The sequence below is a fragment of the Eretmochelys imbricata genome, chromosome 5, assembly GCF_965152235.1.
Source record: "Eretmochelys imbricata isolate rEreImb1 chromosome 5, rEreImb1.hap1, whole genome shotgun sequence".
NCBI lineage: Eukaryota > Metazoa > Chordata > Testudines > Cheloniidae > Eretmochelys > Eretmochelys imbricata.
The window spans coordinates 17,672,532-17,695,398 of NC_135576.1; the positions used below are offsets into that span (position 1 = coordinate 17,672,532).

General features: G+C 42.6%; 1 protein-coding gene across 1 annotated transcript in view; it reads left to right on the top strand.

Moving 5' to 3' along the window:
- The window catches only part of DCC (DCC netrin 1 receptor), a 948,458-nt gene that overhangs the window by 264,193 nt on the left and 661,398 nt on the right, over positions 1-22,867 (top strand). The window lies entirely within an intron of this gene.

Consider the following 22,867-nt stretch of genomic DNA (forward strand, 5'->3'; position numbering starts at 1 on the left):
TGAAAAAGTTTTTCCTAATATCCAATCTAAACCTCCCCCACTGCAACTTGAGGCCATTACTCCTCATTCTGTCATCTGCTACCATTGAGAACAGTCTAGAGCCATCCTCTTTGGAGCCCCCTTTCAGGTAGTTGAAAGCAGCTATCAAATCCCCCCTCATTCTTCTCTTCTGCAGGCTAAACAATCCCAGCTCCCTCAGCCTCTCCTCATAAGTCATGTGTTCTAGATCCCTAATCATTTTTGTTGCCCTTCGCTGGACTCTCTCCAATTTATCCACATCCTTCTTGTAGTGTGGGGCCCAAAACTGGACACAGTACTCCAGATGAGGCCTCACCAATGTCGAATAGACGGGGACGATCACGTCCCTCGATCTGCTCGCTATGCCCCTACTTATACATCCCAAAATGCCATTGGCCTTCTTGGCAACAAGGGCACACTGCTGACTCATATCCAGCTTCTCGTCCACTGTCACCCCTAGGTCCTTTTCCGCAGAACTGCTGCCTAGCCATTCGGTCCCTAGTCTGTAGCGGTGCATTGGGTTCTTCTGTCCTAAGTGCAGGACCCTGCACTTATCCTTATTGAACCTCATCAGATTTCTTTTGGCCCAATCCTCCAATTTGTCTAGGTCCTTCTGTATCCTATCCCTCCCCTCCAGCGTATCTACCACTCCTCCCAGTTTAGTATCGTCCGCAAATTTGCTGAGAGTGCAATCCACACCATCCTCCAGATCATTTATGAAGATATTGAACAAAACCGGCCCCAGGACCGACCCCTGGGGCACTCCACTTGACACCGGCTGCCAACTAGACATGGAGCCATTGATCACTACCTGTTGAGCCCGACAATCTAGCCAGCTTTCTACCCACCCTATAGTGCATTCATCCAGCCCATACTTCCTTAACTTGCTGACAAGAATACTGTGGGAGACCGTGTCAAAAGCTTTGCTAAAGTCAAGAAACAATACATCCACTGCTTTCCCTTCATCCACAGAACCAGTAATCTCATGATAAAAGGCGATTAGATTAGTCAGGCATGACCTTCCCTTGGTGAATCCATGCTGGCTGTTCCTGATCACTTTCCTCTCATGCAAGTACTTCAAGATTGATTCTTTGAGGACCTGCTCCATGATTTTTCCAGGGACTGAGGTGAGGCTGACTGGCCTGTAGTTCCCAGGATCCTCCTTCTTCCCTTTTTTAAAGATTGGCACTACATTAGCCTTTTTCCAGTCATCCGGGACTTCCCCGGTTCGCCACGAGTTTTCAAAGATAATGGCCAATGGCTCTGCAATCACAGTCGCCAATTCCTTCAGCACTCTCGGATGCAACTCGTCCGGCCCCATGGACTTGTGCACGTCCAGCTTTTCTAAATAGTCCCTAACCACCTCTATCTCCACAGAGGGCTGGCCATCTCTTCCCCATTTTGTGATGCCCAGCGTAGCAGTCTGGGAGCTGACCTTGTTAGTGAAAACAGAGGCAAAAAAAGCATTGAGTACATTAGCTTTTTCCACATCCTCTGTCACTAGGTTGCCTCCCTCATTCAGTAAGGGGCCCACACTTTCCTTGGCTTTCTTCTTGTTGCCAACATACCTGAAGAAACCCTTCTTGTTACTCTTGACATCTCTCGCTAGCTGCAGCTCCAGGTGCGATTTGGCCCTCCTGATTTCATTCCTACATGCCCGAGCAATATTTTTATACTTTTCCCTGGTCATATGTCCAACCTTCCACTTCTTGTAAGCTTCTTTTTTATGTTTAAGATCCGCTAGGATTTCACCGTTAAGCCAAGCTGGTCGCCTGCCATATTTACTATTCTTTCGACTCATTGGGATGGTTTGTCCCTGTAACCTCAACAGGGATTCCTTGAAATACAGCCAGCTCTCCTGGACTCCTTTCCCCTTCAAGTTAGTCCCCCAGGGGATCCTGGCCATCCGTTCCCTGAGGGAGTCGAAGTCTGCTTTCCTGAAGTCCAGGGTCCGTATCCTGCTGCTTACCTTTCTTCCCTGTGTCAGGATCCTGAACTCAACCAACTCATGGTCACTGCCTCCCAGATTCCCATCCACTTTTGCTTCCCCCACTAATTCTACCCGGTTTGTGAGCAGCAGGTCAAGAAAAGCGCCCCCCCAGTTGGCTCCTCTAGCACTTGCACCAGGAAATTGTCCCCTACGCTTTCCAAAAACTTCCTGGATTGTCTATGCACCGCAGTATTGCTTTCCCAGCAGATATCAGGAAAATTAAAGTCACCCATGAGAATCAGGGCATGCGATCTAGTAGCTTCCGTGAGCTGCCGGAAGAAAGCCTCATCTACCTCATCCCCCTGGTCCGGTGGTCTATAGCAGACTCCCACCACTACATCACTCTTGTTGCACACACTTCTAAACTTAATCCAGAGACACTCAGGTTTTTCTACAGTTTCGTACCGGAGCTCTGAGCAGTCATACTGCTCCCTTACATACAGTGCTACTCCCCCACCTTTTCTGCCCTGCCTGTCCTTCCTGAACAGTTTATAACCATCCATGACAGTACTCCAGTCATGTGAGTTATCCCACCAAGTCTCTGTGATTCCAATCACATCATAGTTCCTTGACATCACCAGGACCTCCAGTTCTCCCTGCTTGTTTCCAAGGCTTTGTGCATTCGTATATAAGCACTTGAGATAACCTTCTGATCGCCCCTCATTCTCAGTATGAGGTAGGAGCCCTCCCCTCACAGACATTTCTGCCTGTGCTTCCTCCCGGTATCCCTCTTTCCCACTTACCTCAGGGCTTTGGTCTCCTTCCCCCGGTGAACCTAGTTTAAAGCCCTCCTCACTAGGTTAGCCAGCCTGCTGGCAAAGATGCTCTTCCCTCTCTTCGTAAGATGGAGCCCGTCTCTGCCCAGCACTCCTCCTTCATGGAACACCATCCCATGGTCAAAGAATCCAAAGCCTTCTCTCCGACACCACCTGCGTAGCCATTCATTGACTTCCACGATTCGACGGTCCCTACCCAGGCCTTTTCCTTCCACGGGGAGGATGGACGAGAACACCACTTGCGCCTCAAACTCCTTTATCCTTCTTCCCAGAGCCACGTAGTCCGCAGTGATCCGCTCAAGGTCATTCTTGGCAGTATCATTGGTGCCCACGTGGAGAAGCAGGAAGGGGTAGCGATCCGAGGGCTTGATGAGTCTTGGCAGTCTCTCCGTCACATTGCGAATCTTAGCCCCCGGCAAGCAGCAGACTTCTCGGTTTTCCCGGTCAGGGCGGCAGATAGATGACTCAGTCCCCCGGAGGAGAGAGTCCCCGACCACCACCACCCGCCTTCTCCTCTTGGGAGTGGTGGTCGTGGAACCCCCAACCTCAGGACATCGCATCTCATGCCTTCCAACCAGCGGAGTCTCCTTCTGCTTTCTCGCCCCAGACATATCATCTGGTCCACTCGCCGCAACGGTACCTGCGGAGAGAACATGAAAGCGGTTAGTTACCTGTGTCTGTGTTACTGGAACCCGGACATTCCGCTTACCTCTTCTGGAGGTCACATGTTGCCAAGCTTCTTCACTGGCCTCTTGGCTCCTCTGTGCAACCTGTTCTATATCTTTAGAGCTTTGTGCCCCTAGAAGCCTATCCTGAGTTTTGTCTAGAAAATCCTCAGTTTCTCGTATGCAACGCAGGGTCGTTATCTGTTGCTCCAGACCTTCAATCTTCTCTTCCAATATGGAGACCAGCTTGCACTTTGTACAGACAAAGTCGCTTCTGTCCTGTGGAAGAAAGACAAACATGGCACATCCAGTGCAGGTCACAACAGCTGAACCCCCCCCTTCCATATCACCTTCCTACTACGAGCTTCCTCAGAGCAGTTTGCAAGACGTAAGCCTCACTGGGCTCACTCCAGGCGAACTCCCAGGCAAACTCCTGCTGTGAGCTGCTCTGCTGTCCCCGCTGCTCAGCTGGTTCGCCGCCGCTCAGCTGGTTCGCGAAGCTCTGGCTATTTTTAAACAGCCAGGCTTCCCTGACGCAAACAAACAGACACCTAGCTAGATTACTTACTAAAAGTTCTAAGACTCCATTCCTGGTCTATCCCTGGCCAAGACCCAGCGTATAGACAGACACACAGACCCTTTGTTTCTCTCCCTCCTCCCAGCTTTTGAAAGTATCTTGTCTCCTCATTGGTCATTTTGGTCAGGTGCCAGCAAGGTTACCTTTAGCTTCTTAACCCTTTACAGGTGAGAGGAGCTTTCCCCTGGCCAGGAGGGATTTCAAAGGGGTTTACCCTTCCCTTTATATTTATGACAGGCTGCTACTCTGAAACCTGTGTAGTTACTGACACCAGTGAAAAGTAGGTGCAAACCACTACCACCAGCATAAGTGAGAGAGATGTTTGAATTGATAGGTGATTTACACCCAATTTATATTTACTTTTCACTGGTGTGAACAATGAGACAAAATATGAGGCCATAGAAAATTGGGTCCAAAGTCTTTCAGAATGAATGAATGAATACTCTCCGGTGGAGTAAAAACAACATTAGATACTTTTTTGCTCCCACTTTGTAAATTACCATAAAGGCAAAGTGCTCCCATCTACGTCAATAGCAAATTTCTCATTGACTGTCATGGGAGTAGGATCGGGCCCTCCGTTCCTCAATTCTACTTTTTAGGCTATGGGCTTGTCTTCACATACAGCGCTGCAGCCTTGTAGCTCCTGTTGACATAGTTAATCCACCTCCCTGAGAGGTGATAGCTAGGTCAGCGGGAGAAGGTCTCCCATTGACATAGCGCTGTCTACACGGGCGGGGAAAGGGTTAGGTCAGGAGAACTGTCGCTTAGGGGGGTAGATTTTTCACACCCCTGAGCAATGCAGTTATACCAGTATAGGCCTGCACTGTAGATCTGGCCTAAGTCTACACTTAGAATGCTACAGTGTCGAGACTCACTACACTGACAGGAGTTCTCCCTTCACTGTAGTTAATTCACCTTCCCGAGAGGCAGTAGCTAGGTCAACCTAGCGCTGTCTACACCTTTTTTTTCACACTCTTGAGAGATGTAGCTCTGCCTACATAAGTTTCCATTATAGGCCTGCCCTTAGAAAGGCCTGCGAAATTTGGGAATGAAAATGGTAATGGTATGCGCTGTCCTGTTCTGTTATTGGCTTTCTGTACTGAAGAAGGCAATGATTCTTTGGCATATATACAGAAACCTGATATTCTTAATATGGCTGTTGCTTTAATAATAATAATAATAATAATTAATAAAAAAAATCTCCCCGGCATGGCTGGAGACATCAGGACAACACCCTGGCAGGAGGTAGCATTTGCATCTCTGCCTTTGAGCAGCAGTGCTGTGTCAAAGCTCATCTGGGAACCCCCTCTCTGCATTTGACAGTTGTGGCAAATAAGAACAATTTATTCCTGACAGCTTTAGTAACAATATCTGCTAATTTATGCAGAACTTCTCCTGGGATAATTGGGACGCAGACATGCTCTGCATAAAAGCCAATGGGTACATGGAGACTCCTGGCTTACCAACTGCTACTCTCTAGAGGAAGAGGCAGTAGGCCAAGCAGATTGTCCCTTTTCAATAAAAATTAAGGGTGATAAGGAGTTTGGAAGACAAAGTAACGAGCTGTTGACGGGTCATCTGTCAAAAGTCCTTGATAAGGTTGCTGGGGAAACAATGGAAACTACTTCAAAGTGAACAATGCAACTTTGAGAATGTGCCAGCTTAAAAAAAATTAAAAAGGGAAACAGACATGTCGACACTTAAACATATTCATTGAGCAACACATTTTTTCAAGAAAAGAAAAGGAGGACTAGTGGCACCTTAGAGACTAACCAATTTATTTGAGCATAAGCTTTCGTGAGCTACAGCTCACATGGCTACTACTCTGAAACATTTTTTCAAGATTTTTCCCTTTCATTTATACTTAAGAAACAAAGAAGCTCCACTGAGGGGAAAGCAAAAACTTGCATACTTTATTTTTTAATAAAAATCAGTAAATGAGGAATTTAATCTAGTCAGTGAACTGAAGTGTGTGGAAAGAGGAGACAGAATGCAGATTAAAGAAAGTACAATTTGTGCAAAGATGGTGATAGTAAAGGGGAAGAAAAGCTGCTGTTTTTCAAATCTTGTCTTTGTTTCTTTTGGAAGTTAAGGGAAAACATCTCATTAGAATGTAGTTATTTACTAGAACTTTTCCTGAAGTCTGGCAATATTTAAAGTTATACTTAGTGCTATCGACAAAAACGACACAAAAACTTTGCAATTAATCATCTAGAGGAGCGGCCAGAACCTTGGCTGGTGGAAATCAGAATACCTTCATTGAATTCAGTAGGCCAGATTCTGCGGCTGCAACGGTTTACGCCAATTGAATTTCTGACCAAGGTTTTATAAGTATCATCCTAAAGATATAAAATATTAAGAAAGATTGTTCTGAAGGTCAAAGGTAGATTTAGTGTATAATAGTAGAAGCCCACAAGCTGCAGATGATATATATATTTGCAGCTATGCTAACTTTGTTTATTACTGAGCCTCATAAAACTGAATCATCAGTTTTCTTTCTTCTTAACCATTTATTAGAGAAAGAGTTTTTAGATTTCAAAAGAAACCTCTGCAGACATAAGTCCTGCTGCATTTTTTTGTTGGCAAAATATATATTTCAATGTATAGAGCCTATGTTATATTTATCATTAATTTAGTGACCCCTGCTGGGGAGGATCATGATGATCAGATTCAGGTATCTCTGCAGTTTGATTTTATGAGAAACAAATTTCTCCAGGCTACATTATATGCTTCTGAAAAGCAAGGTAAATTGGACAGACACTGACTGTTTATTTTTTTATCAATCTGATCATAGGCAGCTGATCACTAATCTTTGGGGAGAATGAGTGATTGAAATGAGCGATTAAAACTGAACAATTTAAAAAATAAGACATTTATCATAAACATTGCCTTTTACTTGTTCCTCTCAGTTCCCTCTGTTATATTAGTGAACTTGTTTCATATGAAATGCAAAGTAGTGCTTTTTGATGTTTTTCCAATATGTTTTTATAACATCAAAGGGTCCAGATGATGCCATTTTCCCTTCTCAATCTGATTTACCATCACAATGGCATCATTTGGTTCCATGTGCCCGCATATTTTCTCTTTTTACTATTGCATTTCTGGAATTAAAATTTGTGATAATGGAATGAACAACCCCAATGATTGGAAATTTTCAGCTCATTTTCATCACTATTTAAATTGTTAAATGTATTTTTTGTTACACTTTTCTTCTTAGGTGCTCTGCAATTCCTCTCCCTCCTTCCCACCCCCCACCCTCCAATAAATGTACAATAGAGACATTCTATGCATCAAACTGGCTTCTTATATTAGACCCTCAAAATTTGACCATGCTCATGTCAGCAAACAGATATTTGAACAAACAAAACAGCCAGTGGCCTGCATGATTGGCAGACCACGTGTACAATTGGCTGTTTTGTTTTTTGCTGCATTATACAGGTTTTGCCTGTGCAGTGGGTGCAGATATCAATTAAAATGATTTTCTATAACCTTTTAGGGGTCTCTTTTCTTCTCAGTGTGTTCATATAACAACCAACAACACTAACAGGAACTACAGATGAACAAGAGATCAGTGTGAGGTAAATCCCAGCTCATGATCTCGATTTTGAATCCTCTCATAAGAAAATAAGAATGGAGATACTGGGTTAAACCAATGGTTCATCTAGCCCAGTACACTGTATTTTCACAGTGGCCGGTGCCAGATGCTTCAGAGGAAATGAATAGAACAGGGACATTTATTAAGGGAAGCTCTTGTCTAGTCCCAGCTTCTGGCAGTAATAGTTATACTGTATACGGTTTAGGGACACCCAGAGCATGGGGTTGCATCCCTGACCATCTTGGCTAATAGCCATTGTTAGACCTAAACTACATAAATCTTTTTTGAACTCAGTTATACTTTTGGCCTTCACAACGTTCCTTAACGAGTTCCACAGGTTGAATGTGTGTGAAGTACTTACTTTTGTTTGTTTTTAAACCTGCTGCCTATTAATTTCATGGGGTGACCCTTGATTCTTGTGTTATGTGAAGGGATAAATAATACTTCCTTATTCACTTTCCTCAGACCATTCATGATTTTATAGACCTCTGTCATATCCCCCCTTATTTGTCTCTTTTCCAAGTTTAACAGTCCCAGTCTTTTTAATCTCGCCTCATATGGAAACTTGTTGCCCTTCTCTGCACTTTTTCCAATTCTAAAATTTCTTTTTTGATATGGGGTGATCAGAACTGCACACATAATCAGAGTGTGGGTGTACCATGGATTTATATAGTGGCACTGATATTTTCTGTCTTATTGCCTATCTCTTTCTTAATGGTTCCTTACATTCTGTTAGCTTTTTTGGCTGCCGCTCCACACTGACCAGATATTTTCATCGACAGTGACTTCAACATGTCTGTCTTGAGTTTAAACAACTAATTCAGGCCCCATCATTTTGTATGTATAGTTGGGATTATGTTTTCCAATGTGCATTACTTTGCATTTATCAACATTGAATTTCATCTGCCATTTTGTTGCCCTGTATCCCAAATTTGTGAGTTGCTTTTGTAACTCTTTGCAGTCTTCTTTGGACTTAACTATCTTGATTAATGTTGTATCATCTGCAAATTTTGTCACCTATTTACCCCCTTTTCCAAGTCATTTATGAGTATGTTGAACAGCACTGGTCCCAGTACAGATCCTTGGGGGACCCTGCTATTTATCTCTTTTCACTGTGAAAACTGACCATTTGTTGCTACACTTTTTCTATCTTTTAACCAGCTACTGATGCTTGAAATGACTTTCCCTCTTATCCCACAGCTGCCTAATTTGCATAAGAGCCTTTGGTGAGGGACCTTGTCAAAGGCTGTCTGAAAGTCCAAGTATTCTATATCCACTGGATCACGCTTGTCCATGTTTGTTGGCCCCCTCAAGAAATTCTAATGTATTGGTGAGGCATGATTTCTCTCTACAAGAGCCATGCTGTCTCATCCTCAACATATTGCATTCATCTGCATGTCTGATAAAGCTGTTCTTTATTATAGTTTCAACCAATTTGCCTCCTTCATCAAATTTTGGTGTTTGGGTTATGCCTGTTATCAGCAAAGGCTTATCTTGGGTAAAGGCTAAATTTGAATACCCTAAAATTTGAGGGTGTTCGTAGTTTTGGGGTCTGATCTGGACACACCAAAAGGCGACTTAGACCAGCTACAAATATAGGATGTTTTATGCATGAAGACAGCAGTTGGTTGAATCTGGGCCCTTTGGGAAACTTTGCCTATTCTTACCCTGAACATAAAGACAACAGATTCTGGACCTTGATATTGCATAATCACATATTTCATGGCTGTCATTTTCCTTTCTGTGGAAAACATGCCTTTTTCCGTTTTTTTCCACCCTGACAGATGAGATACAGTGGGACACTTTAGCTTAGTTTCTGGATACTTTTGTCTGTGGGATAGGAGTAGGTAGTCCTTATTAGGAGCTCATAGCATCTGGAGATTTTTCCTTTCCTGGTCCAACAAAGCCCAGATTTGGTAACCTTCAGAGCAGGCTGCAATGCCTGTTTTCCCTGACTGTTCCCGAGGGGCTGGGATGAAAGGGAAGAAAGTATTGCCTAGGCATTCTGAGAAGGTTGTAATGCTGGCATATGGTCAGCCTGACATGTTTAAGGACTGAGTTGCAGACAGGTCTAGAGCCATGGATAGGAGCAGGTTTTAAAAAGCAAAATAAGAAAATTTGGGGCTGTATTGTGGAATATCTTTAGACAGACACATGGGGAGGAGAATTCACAAGGAGCCCCTCAGTCCACCCCTGTGTAATCTGCGTGAAAGCCTGTTATTACATTCAGGAACCCCTGATGCTGCAGTATCTGGCTGCATTGTGTTCCAGAGGGGGAAGGGTGGCTTGGCTGCATCAAGGGAAGTAGGCTTCTCCAGCCACAGACTTGGTGCAGCCCATGCAGTCCTCTTTCAGAGTGGTCTGCTCGAGAAGGTATTGTACCTTCCTGAGTTTCCCATAGGCGGGGGGCATTGCCACTTCAATCCCAACAGAGGACAGTAGCTAAATGCCCAAATTTGACCCTGTGTCATCTTTGCTACTTTGAATACATTTTCTCTGGTCAATCCTCTGTAGCTACTGAATGACTTCTCTCTGTAAGGGTAAGAGAAAGCCTCTCTTTAGAAACCTCTGTTCAGATTGTGGATCAGCTTGTAGTCTGTGCGAACACCCTATGACACTGTAGTAGAGAGTATTATAAGACGGCTTTCTGGCAAAAAGAGAAAAACTATCAGCTCCCAGAAGAAACTGCATCCCTCAGTTTTTGATTTTATACGTGATGTTTCTATTCAAGCATATGAGAATTTATGAATCTTGGCATGTTGATAAGAAAGTATGGCAATAATTCCTCCTCTCCCCCCCTACCCCCCCACCACCTCCAACTCTATCAAATGCAATTATTTTGGTAACATGGATACTCTCTAATTTTCAAAACACACAAATCAAGAAGAGTTTTGTAGGTTGGTCTGTGTTACAGAATGCAGAGACAAAATGCAGTGGAGGCCGGATTTGGTTTGAAAAAATCAAATACATAAATTGTCCAGCTTCTCTGCTAGGGGAACCTTAAAAATCAGTGTTTTGCTGCCTTCTGTGGGTGCTGCTGTTATTTCTGTTGCTTCTTGACATGAGCTGCATCCCAGCGCTTGCATTAAACAATTCTCATGCAACCTGAACTTTTTTCATCAGCTATAACGATAGTCAGGGTGACCAAGCGAGGTTGAGAGTGAGAGAGAAAAATTGCTGTGGTGTTAGCAGTGATCTTCAACGCAAATACAGCGAAGGTTCAGTGACAATTTCTTCTGCTTATAATGTTTTCTGTTCCTTGAGCTTTGGCGAAGCGGCTTGACTGACCTAGCCAAACAGATGTATGCATGCTGGTCGGCACACACTGGTCTGCCTGGGTCTATTGGAATAGTGTGTTCCGATACTGTGAGCTGCCGTTGGTGGTTGTTTAAAGAAAAAAAAAAAGCCTGCTGGTAGTTAATGCACCAGGCAACAATAGACGTGTCTGTCTAGTGAGATTTATTTGCAGGTCAACAGCTATACATTTGCACCACTCTACCTTTCAGAAAGTATAGTGATTTATTGTGGGGTTTTTTCCTATGCACCAACTGTTTGTGTAAATGGATGCTCGGAAAAGGGCACTTTATATATTTACATTAGGAAAAGTGACTCCTAAAGTACAAGCCAGCAAAAGATTTAATTAACCTTTTCACTAGAATGTAACTCCATTGATCGTCTCCATTTTCCTCCTCCCTGTTCAGTCTTTCTCACTCCCTTTGTAATGGACCTATGTTAGCCTTACATTTGGATAGCGCATGCATCAACTGCTCTTCGAATCTTGGGTCCTTTTCAGTCCCTCAAAGCAACTATCTTTCCCTATCGGTCCCCCTCCTCCAATCCCTCGGACCTCTCTGACTGATCTTGGCTGCTTTATTATTTCCTCAAGTCCTGATAAATTTTTAATTGAAAAATCAATATGGACCCATGGGAGCAGGGTCAGCAGGGAAGTTTGGTAGCCTACAAGGGATAGAGCTTTAAAATATTAGTTTTATGTCAGGGCTTCATCATTTCCTTTGAAAGAATATTATTTATGGGATTCTGAGATGAGAGCAGCTGTGTTAGACAGACTGCACATAAGCAAGTGGAGCCATGTTTTGGAACTATGATCAGAGGATCTGCTTTTACCTTTGAGGATTTGGTTACCTTCTTACCTTAAGCATAAGTCTCTTGATAGGTTTTTGTACCTCCTTTAAACCTATCAAGCTGATCCCAGCAAGCTAGACAGTGGGTACATCCTCAAATTACTGGGATGGGCCAAAACATCACTATTAGGATCACTATTTATTCAAACCTCAAATTCAACTGAAACCAAAAACTTTTTGAGACTGAAACAATCGTCAGTTTATTTTCTCCTACTATTTTTACTTGCCTCTGCCCTTTCTGTAGCTGGCATTGGAAACAGAAGTGCTGAGAAGCCAGGAAGATGGCGATTGCCATGGTCTTTCCAACCTGATAGGAATCAGGAAGCACCAAGGGTCTTATGAGACTGTTGTGAGACTTACAGACTGATTTCTATACTAAATAAGTTCAAATGGATCTGATCGATGTTCTAATATAACATGTAAACATTCGGATGTCAAAGCTGGATTCCCCATAAAACATGAAGCCAGGCAAAATTTGGGTGGTTCAGGGGTTTCATGATTTAGATTGTAAACTCATTAGGAATGACAGTCCTATTGTTCTGTGTTTGTACAGCACCTAGCACAATGGGGTCCTGGTCTATGACTTGGGCTTGTAGGTGCTACCACAGTAATATAGTAATAATTACAAGAGTCAGTTCAGATTAACCAACAGTAATCTGCTCACCTGCAAACTCAAATTAGCTCAGCCCTAAATTCATCTCAGGATGACCAGGTTTAGTAAGAGTGACAAAGGTGGGTTGATGAATGGTTTCATATCAAAATCAGGTTGCCGTTTTGCCTAATTTTTTTGGTTTGCTGCAGTTCAAAGCACAAGAGGATGGCAGCCCATATAATGAAACCAGGGTAAAGTTACATACGGCTTGTAAATACTGTACTAGAAGAAGTTGTCTCCTCTCCATGTAATATCATAGTAGGAAGTTGTTGTGTAATTCACTGTCTCTGGTTTTGCACTATGTTGGATGCATTACAGCTTTAGCATTGTCCTGGACTCGAGGAAAAAAAAGACAAGATGCAAGGGATGTGGTTTAAATTATGTGACAGTTTTGTTAACTTAGCTCATCTGGGAAGTACCAGGCAATAATTGGTACAGTGCAGGTCATGATTCCTTTTTTAATCATCTCCAGTAGTGGGCTGCTCTCAGGCACCCCCCCCCCCCATCCACAGCTGTTCCCCAGCCTGTTGCTGGGCCTCTATTTCCCTCCTCTCATATAAATGTTAAGGGGCTGGGGGAAAGGGGTTGTCTCCTCACTGTACCAGACATAAAGAGTCCCAACCCCACTCCCCAACTTCTTTAGGAGATGCCTGCCCCTAAGTCCTCTTCCACTTCTGGCTTATCAGAGAACTGGACCTCCTGTGGAATATGGAGTAACTTCACTGGGCACCTCCCACCTGCTAAGATGTGACAATTTGAACTTGACCTGCCCCACTGGGTCTCTGAGCTGTTATGGGGAAAGTGAAAAACCCATCCCACCCAGCCAATCTGACACGAAGGGAAAAATTCCTTCCGGGTCCCCCAAAAAGGTAACTACCACAATGCCCACTGCAGAGTAAAATCCTGGTCCTGCACTAATCCCAGAGGTGAGAGGGTGGGAGCTGCTGATCTGGGCATAAGAGGGGTCTCAAGCAGGAGGGATGTGATTTATATACTCTCTTTCATAGATGTGCAGGGGCCAATGGGGTTACTTGAGACCCAGTAGCCTGCCCACCAGCTCACGTCATGATTAAGGCTGCGATTCTGTCACGGAGGTGGCGGAAGTAACAGATTCCGTGACTTTTGCAGCTTTAGTGGCCGGTGTGGCTGGCCCTGGGGTGCCCGAGCAGTGGTCCTGGTGGCGGCCCTGGGGCCAGCTGCACCAGCTGCCACTCAGGCAATCCTGGGTGACTGGCCCAGAGGAGTGGCCAACCAGCAGTCCCAGGGGTGGCCCTGGGGAGCACTTGAGCAGCGGACCCTGGGACTCAGCAGTGGGTGGCTGGGGTCGGTCAGCCTCCACGGCCAGTGCAGAGGCTAACCATTGGCCCCCTCGGGGTCCCCCAGAGTAGCAGCATGCAGAGACCCCAGGAGCTGCTAAGTATTAGTCAGGGGTATTTATACAGTAAAAGTCACGGGCGGGTCATGGGCTGTGAATTTTTGTTTATTGCCCATGACCTCTCCAAGACTTTTACTAAAAATACCAGACTAAATCTTAGCCTTAATCATGTTGCCTTCCTCTCCCCACCCCATCCCCATGTCCCAACCTCCCTCATTACTCCCAAACTAGGGGGGACTCTTAAAGGAGACACTACTCTTTTCCCCCCTCTAGTCCAGACAAAGCTCCCCAACTTTCAGGCTGTGGGAATTGCATTAGTGCAGCGGGCTGTCATCAAGGATAAAGCAATGAATATGTTCATACTGTTTTTTTTCCTATAAATTGTGGGCCGGATCTTGAAGGCTGGACTCTATTTTTACAAAGGGAAATTTCCCACTGACTTCACTGACCGGCTGGGAAGTGCTTTGGAAAGCCCTTCAGACCAGTTCCCCTTGTTTTATTATGTTTAAATCCAATTATGTTAGTTATAGTACTACTGCTGATCCAGCTTACCTGCTGCAGAGAGGCCAAAAGCAAGCAAACCTACTTTGCTGATTTGGAATTAAGTTAGTTATTTGAGCCAGCTCATTCTGTAATGTGATTAGCCAACATGCCAGGGAGACTTAGTGCTCCATTCACAACAGCAAGGAGGGTAAAGTACTGTCTTTGTATCACCAATACAACTCTCTTCTCAGTGCTTCTAATGAGGGACCTTCCCCTTCTTAGAAACCCACACAATTATATAGTAAGTTAAACTATATCCAGCCCAATTTGCTCTCAGTTAGTGACTGGAGTTCATTAAGTATGCTTTCAACTTGTTTTGTGTTGGAGGCTTTTGTGCAAATTGTAACTCAATTTGTACTGGAAACATTGAGCTTTGTAGGAACACTACCAATCTTGCAGTTAGTAAATATATAAGCAGAAAGACTAAATTGCTACTAATGGGGCTACATATTCCATGTCTTATTGACTGCCTGAGTTTTGTCCATTACAGTACCTTGAATATGAACTTCTCAATAATAAGTGGTGCAACTGAGTTTAATTTGTTAAAAAGGAAAAAAAAAAGTTAATTTGTTTAAAACTGCCAGAGCATCTCGGAGTCATAATTGGTGCCATATCTTCCCTCAAAAGCTTCTGTGCCTTATTCTATGCTAGTTTGGGTAACAAGTTGCAGATGATAAATCTCATTTATTTTCTTTGGGAATAGAAATGCTCCCTTTCAGCACCGGACTGCAAACTGTTATTCAACTAGTTATTGGGTGTTTTTTGATCTGTTAGAGAGAGAGAAAGCAAATCCTTTACAGCTATGTGATTCCTTTTGAAATATTGCTGTTTGCGTCTTGCTTGAATGGAACTTGCTCTGATGTATGTATTTTGAAACAATCAGTAAATATTGGCTTTCACTTATTGATCTGAAAACATGCAGTTTCTCCATCACCGACAAATATGAATTCGGACTAAGATTTTGGATGTACTTTTTTAGACATCAAAACGAAGATGCTTCTTACAAACATTTGGCTGTTGTAAAATAATGCTGTGATTTGAGACAAAGTATGGATGTCCAAGTGACAAAGATATTTGGATAGTGTATGTTTGATGGCACCATAACCAGTAATTTAAAAAAGTGACTGATTTCTTCCACAATTAAAATCTTCCATTATGCTACTTCAAAGCTAATTTCTTTCATATTTTCCTGAATAGTTCCGTCCATTAATATCACTCTAAGTAATGATACAATTATATGTAATCATTGTCAGAATTCAGCACATCAGTTCCTTTGTGTAGTGATTGTGCAGCCCCTTCAGCTGCTTGAATTTGGATTGTTTCCATTCTGTGTATTGCCAAGAGCAGTTCTGGAGTCTCTGACATTTTGTCTGACATGAGTGAAAACTAGGAAAGCGAGGGTCCCTGTCAGTTGTTCCACGAGCTCCTCCATCTGGCAGATGTTGATTTAAAGCCCTGAGAAAAAGGGATGAGCCAAAAAGGAGCCAACTTTTCCTATTGAATACAATGGTTAAAATGTTAATTTAAGATAAGAACTTGTTTTGAAAGAAGTCTCTTAAATTGGGGGTGTATCTGTTTAAAGTGCTAAAGAAAAAAAATCATGCAAGTTCCCCTGGAGTATGATTTTTTGAAAATAGAAACTGCATATTTATCAGACAAATCAAAAACATTTTCTATTTTACTGCTAACAGAAAGCCCAGTCCTGCTGGCCTTACTCAGACGTGCAGGGAGTTCTCACATAAGGAAAGATGGTAGGATTGGTTCCTTATTTGGTTTCCTATCCCTTTACTATTGTGCCAAACTCTGCTCCCCTTACTTGCATGAGTAGTCTCATTTAAGTCAGTGGGACTACTTGGGTGGACAAGACAAACAGGATTTCATCTGCTTTTTACACAGTACAGACCAAGAACTCCATTCTGCAAATCTTTACTAATGTGAATAGTCCTTAACCAAAAGAAGTTCCATTGAAGTCCCCACACTTGTCTTTGTTTACGTGAGAACAACAGTCTGAAGTCATTGGTATGGCATGTGTGTGAGAACAGATTTCTGTTTCATGGATTCTAACAGTGCATATATAATATTGGTTGGACTAACAATGAGGTCAGGGTGTTGCTAAATGGGAGGTAGTAAACACATGATTGCCTTGAACTTCTGAAGGAATGTGGGAATCAGGAATCACCCTGCATTCTGAGACCCTGATAAAGTGACAGTTTTAGCAATACACAAGCGCTTCAGAACACTGGGGAATCCTAGCTGCTGTCTGACAAGGAAATAATGATTTCCAGCACTACAGGAATGGAGGAAACCATAAAATCACCCTTTTCTTTCCCTGTGTCCTCAGGTGTCTTTGATCATTAGATTTAGTGCATTCTTTCTATACAGTTTGCTCCTTGAAAAGTTATCCTTTGATATAAGGCTGTTATATACTTCACTGAAGTCCCTTGTAAAGTACAGCTATGCCAGAAATAAATTATCTGCTACCTGCCTCAACCCATGGGCTGGACGCCTCTGGTTTGAATCTTTTCAAAGGTGCTTAGATCCTTGTTTTATAAAGAAGTTCTTTGAAAATGTTTTGTCATTGAGTTTTCTTGTTCACACTTGCCAGCTGATCCATGCTGATTCTTCATATCAGGTTTAGTAAATCACAATGTGTTACTTGGGGGTGAGAGAGAGCCTGTTGGGAGGTTAGAGAGAGCAAGGGAGTTTAAAACCGAAATAGTGTTGTGCACAGAGAGACTCAGGGAGGCTGTTCTCTTTGTAGGTCATTAAAAAATTAGATAACAAAGTGGTTACTTAGTGGAGCAAGAGAGCAAGCGCTAGACCAGGAGTTCCCAAAGAGTAGCCAAATGACTATATGCAACGCAAGTCTACGCTTTCCTTGTAATTATATCCTGTGGTAAAAATCTTACAGAATCTAAATATATATAGAAAGGATCTCATTCTCAATTAATCATCCCATAACATTTAATTATTATAGACCTTCTGTAGGATGGTTCAAAAACAAGAACACAAAACAAAACGCCCCCAAACCCAAATCTATAGGAAAGACCTCCATTTCCGTTGAAGTCTATAGATTGTCAGAATAATTTCTATAGCACCTTATTAGTTTTCACACGTATAAAATTCTGTAGGACATTTCCATCTGGGCAGGGCAATCAGTTGTAACTTTTTTTTATTGCTGGTGAATTCATACAGTAAGCAATTTCTATGCGTCAAGGACAGGACAAGCACTGTACAAGCATCCATTATGACTTTCTGCATTTATTTATTAAAAAAAAATAGATGTTTGTATGGAGATTAGCTGCAACCTTCAGATTCGTGCTAAAATCCTGTCACAGCCATTCTACTGTACTTCACCAAGTCTGAACTGCGCACTCCGAGATGAACCCCCACCTTTGGAATTTGCTGTCTGTTGCTGAGTAGTTTGGTAGGTGCTGCTTGAGTGTTCAACAGGGCTGCTACTCTGAAACTTAACCATCAGGTAGCTGAGGCATTCCAACCTTTAACATGGCATTTCCTTTGCACAGCAACTGAGTCCTGTGTTCTCCTCCCGCTGGTAAAGATCAGCTATAGTTTAATTCCGTGCCATGATCATCTGAAGTGTTAGCAGAAGGAACTAAATCCTTTCATTACACTAGGCAGTAATTAGCCTTTCTGAAGTAATGCTGCATCCTGCTCCTTTTGCATGCACGGTGAGCTCTGACAGTAGTGGGGCCTCCTGTTGCTTTCCTGAATGGCTCCGAGCTAAAATGCTGATTACAGAAGATGAAATAGATTCCTATCACTTCAAAATTAGTGTCTAACAGATATGATTCTAAATCTAAAGACTTTCTTTTGGACCCAACTGACCGGGGGCTGATGCATGCCTATAGAGGACCAAATCTGATGGTCCTGGGACCATCTACTGTGTAATGGAAAGATCTTAGAGAATTTACTAAGAATGGAACCTAATAGGATTTTATAGAAACTTGTTACAAAAATTATTCTCAAAACCTATAGAACTGAACAGAAAATGCTAACCTTTTTGTAGATTTTTTTGGTAATCCTATAAAATTCTCTAGTAGGGATATAATTTCCTAGTAATTCTCATAGAAATGACTAAAAATGTACACAAAGGTTAGGGTTTCCTATTCATTACTATAGGACTTTTCCATTTGTGCAATATTACAAATCCACATGTATTTATTTTGTAGGCTTTGTAGCAAATGAACTACTGCTGTTGCCTTTTTTGCCATTCATTTATTTTATGCCTAGGTTTGAAAGAATTTTATTTACATTAGGGATGCTGCAGAAACATATATGGCTTCCTTCTTACAGAGGTGGTAGTAGGAATAAGTACAATACCAGTTGAGATTTATTTGTTTCCTCATCCCGCACACTCTTTGCATGCACCTTTTTAATGGGCTTACTGCTTAAATTAATGTAAGGAAGGATGACTTTGCTCCCTGAGGCTATGAAGTGTGATTACAGTAATCAGGTGGGTAAGTGATTGAGAGGAACAAATGGGGCTTGCTGGATTTGAGGCACCACCACCAACAATATCTTGGCTAGTAGTCAGTCACTGCAGTTTCACGGGGATGTGCTTCCTCGTGCCACAGTGACACCTGCTGGGAGATTGGATTATGATGTAATATTCAGAATGAAAGCTTTGGGCTCAATTTTTCTTTGTCACACAGGGATGCAAACCCACTTATGGTCTTACATCCGTGCAATGGAAAGATGAATTTGGTTCTCTGTGGTGCAGTGAGAATGCTGAGGTTCACCAGGCTGTTGTCTGTGTATCGAATTGGACCGCATCTGTGAAAGTTTTAGGTTTGGTAGTAAGAAAGTGGACTGAACTCTTAGAATGCTAACCACTCTTTTGAAAAGGAGCTTTCAATGTCTGGAAGAACCCTGAAAGCCAGATGGTGAGGGCCTTTAATTTATCCTTTCCCTGCCACATATTTTTTTGCCATATTGCTGTTTTTGATAGATTGGATCATTGCTTTAAAACAAGGCTGCTGGCTGCAGCTCTGGAGGGGGTAGAGTACACCTCATTTAAATGCTTGATGTTTTAGCATGTGCCCAAACACTCACCTACTCTCCTAATATTGGACTCGGATGCGAGCATTTATAGTGCAGACCCAAATCATTGTGAGAACATGAGGAGCTTTGGTACCTCAAAAGCTTTGTATAGCTGGAATCCTTTGGAGGTGATGGTTGAACTGTGGTTATGTGTTTGTGATATGGCTGTGTTTGTCAATCAGCAGTGTGCAATAACTTTTAATGTCTCACTCAACTACGGGAGTTAAGAAAGAGGGAGGGGATAGTATCCCAAGATATTTGCCCTCTACAGATAGGTAGCATTTTAGTGTCTACTATGGGTACTGCACACATGTAGCTCTCCTGGAGGCATTGCTCTTGTTTGGGGACTTATTATGGCATATTGTTATTGCCTCCGTTTATTGTATACTGTACATTTTCTTCATATTTTGCTAAGGTTTAAAATTGAATAAAGCACTTCAAAGTGCAACAGGCAAAATTCCTGACAAGGCGTTTTAATGATTTACAAACAGGGTAATGATTTACAAACTTTAAGCAAAAAATCTTCTGAACACCAATGTTTGGAAAAGATTAGAAAACACTGACATTAAGGTCACCTTGTTCTCCATAACTCTCCTACTCAAATAAAAAAATTAAGGTTAATGAATAATTTAGGATGATACATATGTTTTGAATTATGATGATCAATGATGAAGAATGTCTGAATGGTAAAAATCAGGGTTACAATTTTGATTTAATGTTAATAGTTTATGCTTACGTACAGTGAATGAGTTTGGATAGGCCAGGATAGTACTTATGCCAAGGCTTTGGCATAGCTTTGCTTGACATGAGTGTTGTCTTGACAATTTCTCCCTCACGTAGGTGTGCTTAAGTAATGCTCAGAGCTGAGAGGATAAAGGTGATGTTTTGTTAGTGGAATGTATTCTGTTGGAGGGCATCAATAAGACTAAATTAATCATTACAGTAAAATACACAAAACACAATGCTAAAAAGTCCCTACACTGGGAAAAACAAGAATAAGATGACATGATGACAGGAAAATTAGTGTAGACAGCAAAAATTATGTAAATTGAACCTTGTGCATGTGTATTGTATGTGTTATTGTAAAACACAATCTTAACATTGATTGGAAGAGAACTAATGAATATGTAATGTGAGATGCTTTATGGTGTAGACATAGATGCACAAATTAACATACGAAAAACAAATGAACAAGGGCCCAAGTCAGAAAGTTCTGGACTAGAGACTGAGACAACCGTCATGAAGAGTTTCCCAATTCCCCAGAACATGGTAACTTGGGACCTGACCTGTTCCATCTTATTTGTTTATTCTCTGTCATAAATGTATGATCAGAAATTATAAGTGACAATGATTGTGTCTAAAAAATTATAAATAATGGCTCAAATCGATTAAGCCTAAATTGGGTGGAATTGTGCCTCAGTTTCCCACCTTACAGTTCAATAAGGGGTCTTCAAGTACCTCTTATTAAAAAAAAATAAATAAAAAACCTCACAATTATATTGTTCTGCAGTCATAGTCTTGTATAGTAATGAGCCTCAAACAGTGTAGTAAGTGTTATAATGTTTGGGCCATTAATATGGAATAGTGAACTATTTCTGTTTTTATAATTTATGCACACCCACAACTTAAATTGTTCATAAGTGGCCTAGAATTTTGCTTGCATCAATTTTTGAGCATTTCTCTGTAGATAACAAGGCCTTGTTTTTCAGAGGTGCTGAGCACCAGAGCTCCCATTGACCCTGTATCTTTTTACTCCAAAGAAGAATTGTATGTGTATTGCCTGAGATTACTAAAAGGACCATGATTGCTTCTTCATCAGCATGTTATAGAAATGGGCTTGAATTTCAAATTGTGTTCTGGGTTTGAATTTTACACAAATGTTTGTGGATGTACAGATCCAAGATGTTGGTTTGCCACAATATAGAGATGGGCCAGAAAAAACATTTGGATCCAGACCCAGGATTTTATTCTGATAATTCCTCAATGTGATCTGATCGAGGATTTTGGTTCAGATGATTTCTATTTGTGTATCTAAATACCAAGAGTTGGGACAAGCTTAAAGAGTTGAGAGGTTTGCTGAGTATAAGCATCTAAAATATTATCTTCCACCACCCCAGTTCGCCAGTCCAGAGGTACTGCACCCGACTTCCATGCAACACTGAAGAAGCGCATTAACCAGAACACCCCAACATTGTCCAGTGCTTTCAACGTCTCTGGGCGAATCTCATCCACCCCAATGCCTTACCACTATGAAGGCACTTTGCTGCTGTATCAACCTCAGCATCAGAAATAGATCCGACCTCACTGGAGGTTTCTGGAGCTGTCTCCTGAAAGGGGGGCATGTCAATCAGGTTGAGGAGTTCCTCAGAGTGCTCCTTCCATCTCTCTTCAGTTGAGTTCAGCGTTTCACCAACCTTGCTAAGTACAGCCTGGGCAACGTCCCGCTGACCCCTCCTAAGGTGACAAATGGTTTGCAGAACACCTTTGAAGCTGTCATTCCCCATGGTCTCTCCAAACTCCTCCCAAGCCTGGGCTTTCGCTTTTAAGAAAGGAGACCAGACGGTATGTTCCACTTAGAGGGGGATCACACTCATCAGCCTCTCCGGCAAAGCCTCTGCCAGGGTGCTGGAGAGTAGGTTACACCCATTAGTTGAACCTCGGATCCAGGAGGAACAATGCAGATTCTGTTCCGGCCATGGAAAAACGGACCAGTTCTTTAGTCTCTCACAGATACTCGAAGAGTGGTGGGAGTTTGCTAATCTGGTCTCACTTTGTTTTGTAGACCTGGAGAAGGCATATGACTGCATTCCCCAAGATGTCTTGTGGGAGTATGAGGTGCCGGGGCCACTTTTGCGCACTATCCAGTTCCTCTATTCTTGAAGTGAGAGTTGTGTTCGGATTCTTGACATTAAGTTGAGTTTGTTCAAGGTGGGTGCTGGACTCCGCCAAGGGTGCATCTTGTCCCCACTCCTGTTCGTGATTTTCGTGGACAGGATATCAAGGCACAGACGAGCTGTTGAGTGCATCCAGTACAGGGACACAGAGGTGCCATCTCTGCTGTTTGCAGATGATAATGTCCTCCTTGCTTCTTCCGACTTCGATGTGCACTCAAACATTTCACTGCAGAGTGTGAAGCAGCTGGGATGAGAATCAGCTCCTCCAAATCAGAGGTCATGGTCCTCTCCCAGAAGAAAGTGGACTGCTCTCTCCAGGTGAGGTGGGAGCAGCTGCCCTTAGTGGAAGAGTTCAAATATCTAGGGGTCTTGTTCTGGTGCAGTGGCAGCAGTGATGTGGGTGCTGTACTGATCCATGGTGTTCTGGTGAAGTGGGAGCTGAATTCTCAGATGAAGCTCTCAGTTTACAGGTTGCTCTATGTCCCCAACCTCACTTATGGTCATGAACTTTGCAAAATGACCGAAAGAACAAGATCGCGGGTACAAGTGGTGGAAATGAGGTTTCTCTGCAGGGTG